General features: G+C 39.5%; 1 non-coding gene across 1 annotated transcript; it reads right to left on the bottom strand.

Annotated features, from left to right (window-relative positions):
• Window positions 1-5,436: 5,436 nt before the first annotated feature.
• Window positions 5,437-5,543, bottom strand: LOC124972786 (U6 spliceosomal RNA). The gene has a single exon (XR_007106560.1). It is a non-coding gene; the product is annotated as a U6 spliceosomal RNA (small nuclear RNA).
• Between the last annotated feature and the right edge of the window lie 13,122 nt (window positions 5,544-18,665).

The following is an 18,665-nucleotide window of genomic DNA, read 5'->3' as shown; positions in this document are numbered from 1 at the left end:
AAGAGTTATTTTACTATTCAGAGAATGTGCATTTAGAATTCTGCCTGAGGCAGAGGAAAATAGAAGCCCACAGGGATCAGAGGCTATTTCCAATAGTGGGTCCTCCAACCAGTGCCATGGTTTATAAGGACACCCCCAACTGGGTCAGCATGTATAGAAGATTTTCTAAACTTGCTCTAGGTTCACCATTGTTGTTATGGGGAAGGTGGGCTCCATAAAGGCAAAATGTGTAATCTGAAGGAATAGGCTTTGGAGTCAAACCAGTCTGGTTGGAACCTCATTTTGTCATTCCAGGTTTCTTGACCCCTGAGTTTCAGTTATAAAACAGACCAGTACTATTTAACTTGCAGAGTTACCATGAAGATTAAGCACTTCGATAAGTTGTTAAGTATCCTCCCCACCTCTTTCCCTTTTTCCTATAGAAGGTGTGTACTTTCCATTCTCCAGAGTGCACATGGTCTTCAAATGCTGATGTTAAGAACAAACAAACCAAGATGGTTAATATCCTCTGGGGGTCTGAGTTTTTTTGTTTTTCAAAAACAACTCACCAGGGAAATAATAATTCATGACCCACCCTTTCAGGCATCCCTTGGACAAATCAACAGGGTCCTTTTTAAAATGCTGATGTTAGAGTCTGACAAATGGTTTGGGCCAATAAACTCAATTGGAGTTAGGCAGTCAAAGCTTGTATTTTAGTTAGCTTTTCATCACTGTGACCAAGAGACAAGAACAACTTAGAGGAGGAAAAGTTTATTTGGGGCTTATGGTTTCAGAGGTTTCATCTATTATTGGCCAACTTTGTAGTTCTGAGTCCAAGAGGAGGCAGAACATCATGGTTGAAGGGCATGGTAGAGGAAAGCTCAGAACATGGCAACTAGGAATCTGAGAGCTCTGCTCACCAGGGACAAAATATAAACCCAAAAGGCATGCCCCCAGTGACCTACTTCTGCAAGCCACACCCTACATGCCTAAATTTACCACCTAGTTAAATCCATATCAATGGATTAATTTACTAATCAGATTAAAGCTCTCATAATCTAATCATTTCACCTCTGAACCTTCTTGTATTGTCTCATACATGAACTTTTGGGGGACACTTTATGTCTAAACCATAACAGCTTGCTTTCCAAATAGGACTATGAGAATAATGTTCTTTGATGTTAGTCCTACTCAGGCCAGTTTGCCAGTCATATCACAAATGAGTGGGGCTAGGTGAGGGTCTCTCCCTATTGCTATTTCTAAAGCAACTTGGAGCACATCTTAATAGCCAAAGTAGCATATTTTCTTGTCAAGAACAGCCCACATTGCAGGAAGTACCCTTTGGTGAGCATCTGCTATAAAGATTTTAGTGCTGTTCACGGGGGGCAGGGTCCCAAGTCTGAGGGTGAATAAGAACATCAGAAGATCTCATTCTAGAACAGTTTCTTCTCACTGAACTACCTTTGCCTCTGGGGTTGGAAGAATCAAGTTCATGACTTGGTTCATAAAGGGAAATTATTGAGGAGGCAGCCCCATATGCAGGGTACACAGTATAAAGATTTTGCCACCACTGAGAATATATCACACTATTGTGTACATATTTAACAGTGGGTCAAGAAAGAAAGTCTTTGGTCTAAGTAGACTTCAGTCTAATTCTTTATTTCTGCCCCTTGGAACATATCAAAATTGTGTTGTCCCCACTTGGAGAGAATTTTACAGTCAAAGGTAGGGGCTTACCATGACTCCCTTTCCACTTTGGTACTGATTTAATTCCATAGCACTATTTTAATAGACAAGTTTATTTCTCAATTAGGCCACAATTATCAGGAACATCTTTGAGATTGTGTTAGTTTAACATACCTGGAATAAGCCGAGAGCCGTTCAGGGCATCTGGCTAGGCAAGTTCTTTAAACAGTGAACAAAACTGATAGGCATGTGGCACACACCTGTAATTCCAGTGACTCAGGAGGCTAAGGCAGGAGGATCGGAAGTTTGAGGCCAACCTGGGCCACTTAGCAAGACCTGGTCTCAAAATAAAAAAATACAAGGGCTGAAAATGTAACTCAGTGGTAGAGTGCCCCTGGGTCCAATCCCCCATACTGCCAAACCTCCCAAACCAAAACCAAAAACAACCCCCCATTAAACCAAAACAAAAACTACCTTGGAATTGCTCAAATCCCTAGAAGGATATAAGACTATTCAAGTTTTCTCACGTGGGGATGATAGTACTAATGGACATGAGGGGGATTGTCACTTATAAACCCAAGGATATTAGCCAATTGGGAAGTTATTTGGGATAGGGTTAAGGTCAAAGTCACATGGGGAAATTCAATGGGATATTTTGTTTGGGAAGAGATGGGCACATATATCTTCACCAGTAAAATCTAAGCCTCTTCATGTTTTCTAAAGACTTAGAAGTATCTTCTGCAACCAATCCCAAGTGAGGAAATAGAACTACACACATTCCTGGTATCCCAAGGCCTACTGCTTGCATTTGTTCAATGAGAGAAATGCCATAAACCCATAGTGTATTCAACACTTCTTGAATCTTCCTCAGGCTCTTTGAACAACTGCTTTTGTGGCTCTTTAAAAGCCACAAAACATCAGTAGATCAAAAACATGATCTACTGATGGGTATGAAACTCAGTAGGTGAGCATTTGAGGAGAAGCAGGTTGTTGCCCTCAAATTATTTATTAATTATAAGGCGGAAAATAGTGACTTTACTGTAGAACAACTCAGCAGACATACCTTAACTGAGTGATCATGGTTAACGTCATTAGTAGTCAGACATGCCAACATCATGTGCCCTCTGATATGATACTCTAAGAAGGGAACATGATTATTTCTATGGTATTGTTGACAAAAATGCATAATCTCAATCTAATTAAGAGACATCAAACAACCCTAAATGGAAAGATATTCTACAAGATAACTTCCCATTACTCTTCAACAGTGTCAAGGTCATAATAGACAAGGAAAGACTGAGGAAGATCAGAGATGTCTAAGGAGTACTGTATTGTAATACATAATTGTAGATTTTGTGCCTTTTTTTTTGTTTTTGCAAAAACGTGGGGTATGACCACTATGTGAAGTTTTGTTTAAATTGTGTTGGTATTACTTAAAGTTCACTTATTACTAAACTGTCTGTGCAAGATTAGGATGCACAGAATACTTGTAAATATAAGTTAATATGGTGGTGATGACTATGTGGTGAAATATGGTAGACCCTAGTACAGAAAAAGAACATCAGTGGGAAAACTGGTGAAATTCAAATAAGGCCCCAAATAACCTTATTAGTTGATAGCACTGTGCTCATGTTAATTTTCTTGTTTTGATGATATTACAATTAAATAATATGTTAAGGTTAGGGAAAGCTGTGCGAAAGGTATAATTGAATTCTCTGTAAAATTTTTGCAACTGTTCTGTAAGTCTAAACTTATTTCAAAATAAAAAGTTGAAAAATAAGTTCCTTGGAGACAAAGCAAAAGAATACAAAAAAGGCTACCAGCCAGAATGCTATTGCCCTACCAGGTACCTCGGTGCCTCTGTGAATCAGCTGAGGGTTCATAATTATCTTCCTCCACATTCTGTATTTAATTCCTACAAGTTGTAACTTGTGCAGCTCATCTCAGTCCCAGGGGTGGCCTAGGAAAATGATATTTCATGTTTCAAGACTAAAAGGGGAAAATTGAGAAGAGACTCTCCAGCTTGGTTTCACAAGCTTTATTACCTGTGAGAAATGTGTCTGCAAACAGGGAAATACTTATGATGTAAAAAGATAGACACACACACGCGCACGCGCACGCACACACACACACACACACACACACACACATATATGGCAGGAACATGGAAGAGGGAATTTAAGGCAGGAGGATTGCCAATTATTTGATTTTTTTCTTAAAAGCTGTGTACTTCTTTTGAGTCAGAATACAATTGTTTCAAGTCTTCATTAATCAGTGACACCATTCATCAAATAGACACATTGGCATAATGAGCTCTCATAAATACAGTGTTTGTGATCTTTCTTGGAATATTAGAATGAGGAATGGAGGGTGGAGAGAGTGAAATCATGCAATGCCCCATCTACTTACTCTAAAACATACTTACATATGCCACACTGAATTAACATCCTGTCATCTTTTCTGTTTCATGTCTCTCTGTCTCTCTCTCGCATATATAACGAATGAAGCAAGGGCACCTGCTCCAATCCTTTAATTGAGGCATTTCAGGTCAAATCATGATTGTTAATCGAAAGAAACCAAATCATTTGTCACACAGCAAAATTTTGCCTGTGCTGCCTGATTTCCTGCTGCTATTTGTACTTACAGTGGATGATAAAAGCAGTTGCCACAGGCTCTTCACAGGGAAACAAATCCCAGCTGCATTCCGGATCAAAACACCTGGGGCTGTGGATCAGCTGGGATGGAACAGTTCTATTTTTTCAGCCTTGGTTGTCTCACAGGTTGATTGCAGTGAATGGAGCCATTTTTGAATGAATGTCAGCTCCCACATTTCTGAGTACCATTTTTGGTCTCAAATGAGTGAGCATTTGGGGCACTCCTGAGAAAATATGGAGTCCCCAGAGTCCTTTTCTCACTACATCAAACCAGAACTTACAGATTTTCTCCAGGTTTTTGAAACTGCAATCTGTAGACTTGGAACCACTGTGTGTGTTAAGAGGAGACTGTGCACGTAGGGAATTGGAGAGCCATCACTGAGCAGCCAGGAGAAATGGGTCTTCTTGTGGGGAAAAGAAAAGTCTAAGCTCGAGGGCAAGGGCTGGTGGCCAAACAAAAGTGGACAGAAACGGCGGAAGCAAAGCTTTATTGGAATCTGGCTCTTGGGGGAAATTCCCAGCCCTCCCAGGTACAGGTCAGGGTGGAGAGTCAGAGAGAAAATCGAGAAAATTGCATGTGACCCCGGCTGCCCAGGGTCTTTATAGGCCGGAATAGGCAGGGGGTCCTGTTGAGTGATAGGTGGATATAAGGGTCAGTGAGGTTTACCTGTCCATGTTTGATTGGTTGCTCTTTGGCTCCCTGCCCGCTGCCTCAGTCATTCTGCTCTCCCCCACGTAGCTGCTCAAGTCCCGACCTAACGAAGTCATTTGGGCATTTGTGGAAATGACAGTTTCTTGGAATTCCATGATTTCAGTACTTTCTCTATTTTTTGCCTACTAATGGCCTGTTGACTATAGTGGTAGTGCCAGTTTTTTTTCTTTTTCTTTTAGTTTGATCTTTTTATTTTTTTGTTCTAATTAGTTATACATGACAGTCGAATGCATTTTGACATATTATACATAAACGGAGTATAACTTCTCATTCTTCTGGTTGTACATGTTGTAGAGTTATACAGGTTGTGTAAACATACATGCACACAGGGTAATAATGTCTTTGCTATCCTCATATCCCTCACCTCACTTCACTCCCCTCTGCCTAATTCAAAGTAACTCTATTAAAAATATGGAATGCTTTATGAATTTGCATGTCATCCTTGCTCAGGGGCCATGCTAATCTTCTCTGTATTGTTCCAATTTTAGTATATGTGCTTCTGAAGCGAGCTCAGCAGTGCCAGTTTTGAGACCTGTCTTACAGATGGAGAAATATGTATGATAGTCATGTCTTTGGTCATAAGGGAGTTTCAGAAATAACATGACAGCTGCTGGTCATGATCAGTCTTCTAACTAGTTATCCCCACCCCAAAACCAAAATAGAGGATTTCCCTGGGGCAACTGTATAAGGCATGTCAATGAGAAGGCTTGCCCCTTTCTGGAATTTAGCCTTGGCCATGGCTCAATCTGGGCTGCAGTGTGTGAGTAGGGTGTGTCTGTCCTGTGTTTCTTTGAGTGTGGAATGGGGTATTATTCTGAATGAGAGAGGAGAGATTGAGGGATGATAGACCAATGACCCAATTGAACCCTCTGAAGTCATTGCCTTTGATGACTTTTGGGTCAGAGGTTTCCAAATATGACTGAACATCTTAGTCACTAGGAGAAGCTTTTTTTTTTTTTTCCTTAGTAAATTTTTAAAGTGATTTTTTAAAATTATTATTTATTTATTTTTTATTATTGTACACAAATGGGATACATGTTGTTTCTCTATTTGTACATGGCGTAAAGGCATACCATTTGTGTAATCATAAATTTACATAGGGTAATGTTTGATTCATTCTGTTATTTTTTTCCCTTCCCCCCACCACTCCCACCCCTCTTTTCCCTCTATACAGTCCTTCCTTCCTCCATTCTTGCCCCCCTCCCTAAACCTAACTCTAATCCTAACACTAACTCTTCCCACCCCCCATTATGTGTCCTCATCCACTTATTAGCGATATCATTCTTCCTTTGGTTTTTTGAGATTGGCTTATCTCACTTAGCAGGATATTCTCCAGTTTCATCCATTTGCCTGCAAATGCCATAATTTTATCATTCTTTATGGCTGAGTAATATTCCATTGTATATATATACCACAGTTTCTTTATCCATTCATCAATTGAAGGACATCTAGGTTGGTTCCACAATCTGGCTATTGTGAACTGAGCAGCTATGAACATTGATGTGGCTGTATCTCTGTAATATGCTGATTTTAAATCCTTTGGGTATAGGCCAAGGAGTGGGATAGCTGGGTCAAATGGTGGTTCCATTCCAAGTTTTCTAAGGAGTCTCCACACTGCTTTCCAGAGTGGCTGCACTAATTTGCAGCCCCACCAACAATGTATGAGTATACCTTTCTCCCCACATCCTCGCCAACACCTGTTGTTGCTTGTATTCTTGATAATCGCCATTCTAATTGGGGTGAGATGGAATCTTAGGGTGGTTTTGATTTGCATTTCTCTTATTACTAGAGATGTTGAACATTTTTCCATATGTTTGTTGATTGCTTGTAGATCTTCTTCTGTGAAGTGTCTGTTCATTTCCTTAGCCCATTTGTCGATTGGATTACTTGCATTCTTGGTGTAGAGTTTTTTGAGTTCTTTATAGATTCTGGAGATTAGTGCTCTATCTGAAGTATGATTGGCAAAGATTTTCTCCCACTCTGTAGGCTCTATCTTTGCATTGCTGATAGTTTCCTTTGCTGAGAGAAAGCTTTTTAGTTTGAATCTATCCCAGTTATTGATTCTTGCTTTTATTTCTTGTGCTATGGGAGTCCGGTTGAGGAAGTCTGGTCCTAAGCCGACATGTTGAAGCTCTGGACCTACTTTTTCTTCTATAAGATGCAAGGTCTCTGGTCTGATTCCGAGGTCCTTGATCCATTTTGAGTTTAGTTTCGTGCATGGTGAGAGATATGGGTTTAGTTTCATTCTGTTGCATATGGATTTCCAATTCTCCCAGCACCATTTGTTGAAGACGCTATCTTTTCTCCATTGCATATTTTTGGCCCCTTTGTCTAGTATGAGAAAATTGTATTTATTTGGGTTTGTGTCCATGTCCTCTATTCTGTACCATTGATCCACCTTTCTATTTTGGTACCAATACCATGCCGTTTTTGTTACTATTGCTTTGTAGTAGAGTTGAAGATCTGGTATTGCGATACCCCCTGCTTTACTCTTTCTGCCAAGGATTGCTTTAGCTATTCTGGGTTTTTTATTCTTCCAGATGAATTTCATAATTGCTTGCTCTATTTCTGTAAGGTACATCATTGGGATTTTAATTGGAATTGCATTGAATCTGTATAGCACTTTTGGTAGTATGGCCATTTTGACAATATTAATTCTGCCCATCCAAGAACATGGGAGATCTTTCCATCTTCTGAGGTTTTCTTTAATTTCTTTCTTTAGTGTTCTGTAGTTCTCATTGTAGAGGTCTTTCACCTCTTTTGTGAGATTGATTCCCAAGTATTTTATTTTTTTCGAAGCTATTGTGAATGGGGTAGTTTTCCTAATTTCTCTTTCTGAAGATTCATCGCTTATGTATACAAATGCCTTAGATTTATGTGCATTGATCTTATATCCCACTACTTTACTGAATTCACTTATGAGATCTAACAGTTTTCTGGTGGAATTTCCTGGTTCCTCTAAGTATACAATCATATCATCAGCAAATAGGGATAGTTTGAGTTCTTCTTTTCCTATTCGTATCCCTTTAATTTCTTTGGTCTGTCTAATTGCTCTGGCTAGAGTTTCAAGGACGATATTGAATAGAAGTGGTGAAAGAGGGCATCCCTGCCTTGTTCCAGTTTTGATAGGGAATGCTTTCAGTTTTTCACCATTTAGAATAATATTAGCCATGGGCTTAGCGTAGATGGCCTTTACAATGTTAAGGAATGTTCCCACTATCCCTATTTTTTCTAGTGTTTTGAGCATGAAAGGATGCTATATTTTATCAAATGCTTTTTCTGCATCTATTGAAATAATCATGTGATTCTTGACTTTAAGTCTATTGATATGGTGAATGACATTTATTGATTTCCTGATGTTGAACCAACCTTGCATCCCTGGGATGAAACCCACTTGATCATGGTGCACTATCTTTTTAATATGTTTTTGTATGCGATTTGCTAAAATTTTGTTGAGAATTTTTGCGTCGATGTTCATTAAGGATATTGGTCTGAAATTTTCTTTCCTTGATGTGTCTCTGTCTGGTTTAGGTATCAGGGTAATATTGGCTTCATAGAATGAGTTTGGGAGGGTTCCCTCCTCTTCTATTTTATGGAATACTTTGAGAAGTATTGGAATGAGTTCTTCTTTAAAAGTTTTGTAGAACTCGGCTGAGAACCCATCTGGTCCTGGACTTTTCTTTGTTGGTAGGCTTTTGATGACTTCTTCTACTTCATTACTTGAAATTGGTCTATTTAAATTGTGTATGTCCTCCTCGTTCAGTTTAGGCAATTCATATGTCTCTAGAAACCTGTTGATGTCTTCCAAATTTTCTATTTTGTTGGAGTATAGATTTTCAAAATAGCTTCTAATTATGTTTTGTATTTCAGTTGTGTCTGTTGTGATATTTCCTTGTTCATTCCGAATTTTAGTGATTTGGGTTTTCTCTCGTCTTCTCTTTGTTAGTGTGGCTAAAGGTTTATCAATTTTGTTTATTTTTTCGAAGAACCAACTATTTATTTTGTCAATTTTTTGTATTGTTTCTTTTGTTTCAATTTCGTTGATTTCAGCTCTGAGTTTGACTATTTCCTGTCTTCTACTACTTTTGGTGTTGGTTTGTTCTTCTTTTTCTAGGGCTTTGAGCTGTAGTGTCAGGTTGTTTATTTTTTGAGTTTTATTTCTTTTATTAAATGCGCTCCATGAAATAAATCTTCCTCTAAGTACTGCTTTCATAGTGTCCCAGAGATTTTGATATGATGTTTCTTTGTTCTCGTTTACCTCTAAGAATTTTTTAATTTCCTTCCTAATATCTTTTGTTATCCATTCATCATATAATAGCATATTGTTTAATCTCCAGGTGTTGGAGTAGTTTCTGTTTTTTAGTCTTTCATATATTTCTAACTTCAATCCATTATGATCTTTAGAATACAAGGTAGTGTCTCTATCTTCTTGTATTTGCTGACATTAGCTTTGTGGCATAATATATGGTCTATTTTAGAGAAGGATCCATGTGCTGCTGAGAAGAAAGTATATTCACTCTTGGTTGGATGGTATATTCTATAAATGTCTGTTAAGTCTAAATTATTGATTGTGTTATTGAGATCTATGGTTTCTTTGTTCAATTTTTGTTTGGAAGATCTGTCCAGTGGTGAGAGAGGCATGTTAAAATCACCTAGTATTATTGTGTTATGGTCTATTTGGTTTCTAAAATTGAGAAGGATTTGTTTAACATACATGGATGAGCCACTGTTTGGGGCATAGATGTTTATGATTGTTATATCTTGCTGATTTATGCTTCCCTTAAGCAGTATGAAATGTCCTTCCTTATCCCTTCTGACTAACATTGGCTTGAAGTCCACTTTATCTGAAATGAGGATGGATACTCCAGCTTTTTTGCTGAGTCCATGTGCATGGTATGTTTTTCCCCATCCTTTCACCTTTAGTCTATGGGTATCTCTTTCTAGGAGATGAGTCTCTTGCAAGCAACATATTGTTGGATCTTTCTTTTTAATCCAATCTGCCAGTCTATGTCTTTTGATTGATGAATCCAGGCCATTAACATTCAGGGTTATTATTGAGATATGATTTGTATTCCCGGTCATTTGGTTCATTTTTAAAATTTTATTTATTTATTTATTTTTTGACAGATCTTGGTTCCTCCTTTATTTGACAGTTCCTTTAGGATAATCCCTCCCTTTGCTGATTTGCTTCTTTGTTTTTTATTTCTTCCTCATGAAATATTTTGCCGAGAATGTTCTGTAATGCTGGCTTTCTTTTTGTAAATTCTTTTAGCTTTTGTTTATCATGGAAAGATTTTATTTCATCGTCAAATTTGACGGTAAGCTTTGCTGGGTATAAGATTCTTGGTTGGCATCCATTTTCTTTCAGAGCTTGAAAAATGTTGTTCCAGGCCCTTCTAACTTTGAGGGTCTGGATTGAAAAATCTGCTGATATCCGTATTGGTTTCCCCCTGAATGTAATTTGGTTCTTTTCTCTCACAGCCTTTAAAATTCTGTCTTTATTTTGTATGTTAGGTATTTTCATTATAATGTGCCTTGGTGTGGGTCTGTTGTAATTTTGTGTATTTGGAGTCCTATAAGCCTCTTGGACTTGATTTTCCATTTCATTCTTCAGATTTGGGAAATTTTCTGATATTATTTCATTGAATAGATTGTTCATTCCTTTGGTTTGTTTCTCTAAGCCTTCCTCAATCCCAATAATTCTCAAATTTGGCCTTTTCATGATATCCCATAGTTCTTGCAGATTCTGTTCATGATTTCTTACCATCTTCTCTGTTTGTTCAACTTTGTTTTCGAGGTTAAATATTTTGTCTTCAATATCTGAAGTTCTGTCTTCCAGGTGTTCTATCCTATTGGTTATGCTTTCTATGGAGTTCTTAATTTGGTTTATTGTTTCCTTCATTTCAAGGATTTCTGTTTGGTTTTTTTTCAATATCTCTAACTCTTTATTGAAATGATCTTTTGCTTCCTGAATTTGCTCTGTTAACTGTCGATTGGTGCGATCATTCAATGCCTGCATTTGCTCTTTCATCTCATCATTCAATGCCTGCATTTGTTCTTTCATCTCATCATTTGCTTCCCTAATCATTTTAATTATGTACATTCTGAACTCCCTTTCTGTCATTTCTTCTGCCATGCTGTCGTTGGATTCTATTGATGCAACATCTAGATTTTTTTGCAGCATTTTCTTCCCTTGTTTTCTCATGTTGTTCAGGAATCAATGGGTCATTAAGATATTGCAGATTTCCTCTATCAACTTATAATGTCCCTGAAGATTGCTAGTACATCCCCTCTTATCCTTCAGTAGCCTGAAGTCTTGGAGGAGGTTGATAATGCAGAGCTCCACGAAGAAGCTGCCTCTCTAGGGTGGTGACCCTCAGGTGGCGTATATTCCCTGCTAGTGGTCAGAGGTGTCTCTACTTGTTGACCAATGGTCATCCAACGGGGAACTAGGCTGCGGGCTGAGGCAAGTGCTGTTTGTGCCTGTGTCTCTGGTTTTACTGTCCCTGTGGGAAAACCTCTCCCGGTAGGGAAGACTCACTCGGTGGGGACGTCTCGCTGGTCAGTTCCCCTCCTAGAGGTTCCCCTCAATCTACAACTACCGCTGTCTTCCTCTGCAATGTTCCCAGGGGCCCGGACCTACCTCCTGGGCCTGGGAGCCTCACCCTTCTCAGGCGAGTCTCTTTAGGCTGCCTCTCCCAGATAATCTGCCCGCATCCTGGAAACTTCGCTCCGCCCCTAGGCGTGTCTCTGTGTGGCTCTTCCAGCAAGAAGCCACCTAGCTCCTGGGACCCTACTCTGTACCTAATCGCCTGGCTATGTGGCCCCTCCTCTGAGCTGCCACCTGGAGCCCTGTACAATAGCTCTGATACCCAGAGACCCGCCACACACCCCCTCCACCGGACAGCAGCCCGGTTTCCGACGCAGTCACTAGGATTCCAAGCAACTCACTTCGCGTCTCCTCCTCCCGCCAACCACCCGTAGCCCTAGGCAGTCACTCCAAGCCCAAGTGACCCGCCCTGTTCCTCCTCCTCCTCCTCGGGGTAGCCCCCCGGGTGTTCAGGGGCGGTGGCTCCGAGACCAAGTGACCCACCGCGCTCCTCCTCCAGGCAGGCCACCGGTGTTCAGGAGCGGTCGCTTTGAGTGCAATCAACTCACCACTCGCCTCCTCCTCTGGCAACCACCTGTGGCTCTGATGCAGTCACTCCTAGACCAAGCGACCCACCGTGCTTCTCCTCTTCCTCCGGGCAAACCCCTGGGTGTTCAGGAGCAGTTGTTCTGAGTCCAAACAGCTTGCGATGCAGCTCCTGCTCTGGCAACCGCCTGTGGCTCTGATGCAGTCACTCCTAGACCAAGCGACCCGCCGTGCTCCTCCTCTTCCTCCGGGCAACCTCCCGGTGTTCAGGAGCACTCGCTCTGAGTTCAAACAGCTCGCCACGCAGCTCCTCCTCAGGCAGCCGCCCGGAGCCCCAGCGGCTGCTTGAGTCCAAGCGCTATGCTGAGCCGCCTCCTCTACGAGGATCCCAGTTGTCCGTGTTTACCGCTCCAGCGGGGGGAGGGGCGTCTCGTCAGCAACTCTACTTCACAAATTCCCTGCATTCCGGGGCTACTGCCCCATCCGGGTTGACTCCCCAACGGGAGAGACTCACCCGGCGGCTTTGAGTTGGTCCCAAGTCTCTCACTATCTCCTCTTTTGAATCCTGCGTCCTGGAGCAACGTGAAATGCAGCTGCCCTCTAGGCTGCCATCTTGAAACTTGGAGAAGCTTTTAAAAACACAGATTCTAGGGCTCCATCCTAATCTTGCATCAGAACTTTTAGGAGAAGGGCTAAAGAAGTCTTTACCCAAAGTCCATCAGGAGGCTCAGAGATCAAGATCCAGATTTTGGAACTACTGCTTTTGACCACTCACTGCTCCCTGACATTATGAGATACCATGAGTGAGTAATAATAATAATAACAACAATATTTATCATGTCTATAGTCCTATCTTTACATGTACAATTTTATTTAATCTTCATAATAGCCCAATGAGAATAGAACTATTATTGTTTCCATTTTAAAAGATGAGAAAACTGAAGCTCAGAGAAATAATGTACCTTGCTTAAGATTTCATAGCTAATACTTGAAGGAGAAACCAAGATTGGTACACAAATGGCTTGACTTCTGAGTCTAGGTTCTTATTTACTATGCCATAGTGCTTTAGGATACTGGGTATTTTGAAATCATTTTGACTCTTGGGCATGGCGAGTAGAGGAGGGAAGTAACTGCATCAAAAAAAAATGAAGCACAGTGTTATCTGTGCATGCCTGTGTATGCTTGCACACATGAGTGTTAGCAATGTGGGGAACAGATGGAGAACTGAAGAAACTGGTAGATGACTAAGCCCGAGGGAAGAAGAGTACATGATGGTGAAACAAGAATGACTTTTGAGTGCTGGGGATATAGCTCAGTTGGTTGAGTGCTTGCCTCTCAAGCACAAGGCCCTGGGTTCAATCCCTAGTACTGAAAAAAAAAAAAAAAAAAAAAAAAGAATGACTTTTGAAACCAAAAGCATAAGTGTAATCCCAGCTCCTCTATTTCCTAACTGTATGCCTTAGGCAGGGCATTTAACCTCCCTAGGTCTCAGTTTCTCTGTCTCAATAAACACAACTGGTAATATTTCTATGGAAGCCTTGTAGATTATAGGCAACTTTTATAAACTGCTCTGAACACAGTACAGACTATATTATAGAGTCATTATTAGATGTTAGTATGTTCCAAAAATGAAGGGCAACAATAATCAAGGGACTGGTGTCCTCATCCCAAAGTTAAAGTTGTGATTAGAAATAATCCAACTGACTAGAAAATATGCGGGAAAAATTCCTTTTAGAAAAGTGCCTGGGAGACATTGTATCTTTAGATGTGAAAAAAAGTGATTCAAAACAGTTATTCTCTGGACCATATGAAGAATATTTACAGGAAACCTGAGGGGTGAGTTTGATAAGGACCTGAAGAGTAGATATAAATACTTTCAAATGCCAAGACAGTCATAAATGATCAATTGATTTTTCTCCCCTTTTATCATCTTGTTCTCAAAGGTGGCCTGTGTTTTAGATAAGATAATGCTGGTTCTAACCAGAGAAGAGATACTAGGGAACAATAATTTTTCCCCTTATATGAAATTTGGGTACAGTCTAGTGTGTATCCCATTAATTGGACATGGTCCTTGGAATTCAGTGATGGGGTTGGATCCTGAATTTCCAAATGATGACAGGATATTGGAAGACATTTAGAAGTTGTTCTACAAAAGTAGGAAGAAAAGCATTACAGCCAAAGGATGACTAAGAGGGAACAATAGCCCTCCATCATTAGAGGAATATAATGGTCCCAGGGAGAGTAATTAGATAATATTAAAAGGATTCTTTGGAAAGAAAGCTAAGCCACTCTGTAATATTTTCTACATGTCAGGACCTGTGAAATAATGTTCCAAGAGGAGAGGCAGAAACTCTCTTTACTGAATCATGGAAATTCAGGTGAATATTGGACATGATGAAACAATTCAGCTGGGCATTGCCGATCTATTTCTTGAAGATGCATTGATAAGATTTATGGTTAAGAAAGATTTCGAATTACAACCTTGACAATGAATACATATTGCTGCATGGAGTCAATGGTTAAATCTCACAAGCATAAAGTTAAATGAAAAAAGGTGGACACAAAAATGCATACTACATGTTTTATGGTTTGTATATGAGGTATTCCCCAAAAGCTCATGTGTAAGACAAGAAAGTTCAGAGCGAAATGATTAAGAGACTCTTAACCTAATCAGTACATTAATCCCCTGCTATGGATTAATTGATTGGTAACTGTAGGCAGGTAAGGTGTGACTAGAAGAGGTGGGTCACTGAGGGTATGCCTTGGAGATTTACATTTTGTCCATGGTGAGGGTAGCTGTCTTTCTGCTTCCTGGAACCATGTCCTGATCTGTATTCCTCCATCATACCCTTCCACCATGACGTCCAGCATCATCTCAGGCTCAGAGCAATGGAATTGGCTATCTATGGACTGAAACCTCTGTAATCTTGAGCCCCAAATAAACTTTTCTTCCTCCAAAATTATTCTTGCTGGGACTTTTGGTTGCAGCAGTGAAAAAGCTGACTAAAACAATATGTTATGGTTTAGATATGTAGTATTCCCCAAAAGATCATGTGTGAGATAATGTAAAAAGGCTTAGGGGTAAAATGATTAGATTATGAGAGTTTTAACCTCATTAGTGGATTAATCCAGATATGGATTAAGTGGGTGGTAACTGTAGGCTGGTAGAGGATGGTCGGAGGAGGTGGGTTACTGGGAACTTGCCCTTAGGGTATATGTTTTTGTCCCTGGTGAGCACAGCCCTCTCTCTCCTTCTTGGCTATTATGTCCTGAGCTGCTTTCCTCTGCTACACTCTTACACCATGATGTTCTGCTTCATCTTGGGCTCAGATATATGGAATTGACTGACCGTGGACTGAACCTCTGAAACCATGAGCCCCAGATAAACTTTTCCTCCTCTAATTGTTCTTGTCAGATCTTTTGGTTATAGCAACACAAAGCTGATTAAAACACTGTATAATTATGTTCATATAGAGTTCCAAAAGAGGTAAAAACTAATCTCTGTATTAAAAGCCAGACATCATAGTTATCTTTGGAAGATCATAATTGGGAAGAGACATAAGGGAGATTTCAGGTGTGTTGGTCTGTTTTGTTTTATCTAGGTGGAGGTTGTGTGGGTGTGTTCAATTTGTAAATAGAAAAGGAATTATATAATCATAATGTGCATTTTCTGTTCACATGTCATACTTCATTAAGAAGTTAGCAAAGTAAAGGTTTTATCTATGAACAGAGAGCAGTTTAGTTCAAGAGAAATAAACTCCAAATACCTAACCATATAATTTATTTCTGATTGCTTCATCAATCAGAAATTTGTCTTTTCTTGAGTTGCAAATTCTTCAACTTCATTTGCTGGTTGGAATAATCCTAATGTCAATTTGGGTCTTCTGGGAAACATGAACTAAGATGGGATTAGATGTGCCAAAGATGTATCAGGAAAAATGACTTTGAAGGATAAAGGGGTAAAGGCAGTAAGGAATCCTTTAGGCCAAAATGTAAGTATGACACCTTTGAAAGGAGAAAAGGAAGGATAGTGGACATAATTGGAAGACTTTTGGACCATAGCATGATCTTGAGGAAGCCCGAGGCAGGTTGATGGGAAGTTCTTGGGCAAATGTAGTGCAGTAGAGAAATACCACCCTGAGAAGTAGTGCTATCCCAGCATCCCCACCATGTGCAGCCTTGGCTAGGAGAAACCCAGAGGAAGTGTGGCCTTGGTTTGAATGCTGCGGTCAATTCAAAGATGCAGCGACTTTAGACTGTTAGTCAAACACACTTCCAGCAGGAGGTCCTCTTGAAGAAAAATCTGGGCAATGCAGATCCATGCCCACCACACTCAGGTATGCAGTGACACGGAATGGGAACTGGCTACAGCTTGCTCCATACAGAAATATTACCCAGCATGTTGTGGACATCAAGGTTAATGTACTCTAGCTCACTTACCTACTGCTTACTAGTGAGGGAACATGGAAGAAACAAAATGCAGCAAATACCACATAAGCATGGTTGTTTCTAAATAGAGTATTCTCCAAAGCTTTCTGGGAAACCAAGAGAATTTCTTAAAAGAAAAGTGAAGGATTCTCATGTTACATTTAAGCCCATTTTCTAGAGAATATTTCTTGAACTACTTAAAGAAAAATGACTCTTGTTATAGTCTACTAGGGTCATGGCACAAAGTAATGTGAATGTTGCAATCCTGGAATTTTGACTCCTTTTATTTTCAAGAATTACAATGAATTAGTGAAACCCTTTTTTTTAAACAATATTTGAGTTAATTTTCCATTCAAAAACCAGTACCTCACTTACCATGGGGCCTTAACGTATTAACAATTTCTGACTTCAACCTCTTCTTTATATAGCTATCTGAGTACCCCCACCAACTATTCCTCCTGCATACTACTACCACAAACTCCCTCAGTTCAAGGAAAAACATAATTGTTCATCTTTACTTTCCTTAACAATAAGGAGTATCAACTTATGCAACATCTATAGTCCTAAAAATCAAGATGCACTCTGGCATACATGAGATGACATATACCCGTTTCTCCCTGCTTTTCCCTGATGATTATGATTACAAATCCTGTAATAAGATGCAACCAAAGAAGAATGATGAAAGGTGGTAGGAAAAATAGAAGGAAACTTCCTTGACCTGATAAAGGGAAAGAATGAAAACCTCACACTTAACATCATACCTGAAGGGGGAAAACCCAATGCTTTCTCCCTAAGCCTGGGAGCAAGGCAATGATGCTTGTTCACCGTTCTTATTCACCATAGCCCTGGAAGTTCTAGCAACTTCAATAAAAAGGAATAAAAGCCACAGAGATTGGGAGGGGGAAAAATAAATAGTCCTATTTTACAAATGGCATGATTGTCTAAATAAAAAATTCCAAAGAAATGTACAAAAGTTCTTAGAATTAATATATCAAGGTCACAAGATATAAGATCAACACATAAAATTCAATTGCATTTTATATACTAACAATAAAATGAAGAAACAGAACTTAAAACACTATACCACTTATGATGACTCCAAAGAAAACTAAATGCTTCATTATAAATCCAACAAAACATGTACAAAATTTGCTGAAAACTACAAAATGCTGATGAAATAAATCAAGGAAGACCTTAAAAAATGGAGGCACATACAATGTTCTTGGATTTGAAGACCCAACATTGTTCTGGGGATTAGGGCATTGACATCTTTAGGGGCCATTATTCTGCCTAGCACATTGTCCCTTTACGGAAAAAGTTTGCTAACTCCTAGTCAAGAACAAAAGGTCAATAAAACAAAAAGTTGAGGAATTTCTGGTTGGAATCTAACATAATAAATAGGAATATAACTTCTTATTTAAGAATTTGGCATTTCCATAATCCCTGACTTCCCTCCCAATCTACCTAAAGTCATTCAATCAAATGAGACAGGTGACAGGGCTACATTATTGACATTTGAGTGTTGTGGAGGAATTAAAACATGGAGCAATCACGGGATGCCTTTCTCTTGAAAAGGTCTCTATCTTGTCTGACTTTCCCAATGGGACTTAAATATTCTTTTCAGTATTAAATTCAGATACAATCTTTCCCAACTGGCCAGCAAATTCTTACTCATCTTTTAGTATTCTGACAGGCATTAGTATTTTCCAACTCAGCTGAAAATGACCTTACTGAGATTACAATATAAATCCTATTAAATACAAAGTTGCTGATATAAAGCAACAAAGAGCTCCCTTTCCCAAGTTTACTGAACACATTATCTGTCTCTATTTTCGTAGTGCATTCCCCTAGGAAACAAATATTTAGGAAGCAGTATTTGCCTCTATTTTCACCTTCGTTTTTTAGCAATCCTATATGATAGTCTTTATTCCCTCTGAATTCCCCCAATACTATACCAGTCTTTGTATTTGGTCCTGATTGTGATCTCTGATTATCAGATCTCAAAACATTTTTGTCTTACTTCCTTTAAGCCTTTATCCCTTTAAGTTCTGAAGTCCTTCAAATCTCACTT

Source organism: Sciurus carolinensis, chromosome X (assembly GCF_902686445.1).
Source record: "Sciurus carolinensis chromosome X, mSciCar1.2, whole genome shotgun sequence".
In the NCBI taxonomy this organism is placed as follows: domain Eukaryota; kingdom Metazoa; phylum Chordata; class Mammalia; order Rodentia; family Sciuridae; genus Sciurus; species Sciurus carolinensis.
The sequence above is the reverse complement of the archived record's forward strand: the minus strand, read 5'-3'. Positions and strand labels throughout refer to the sequence as shown.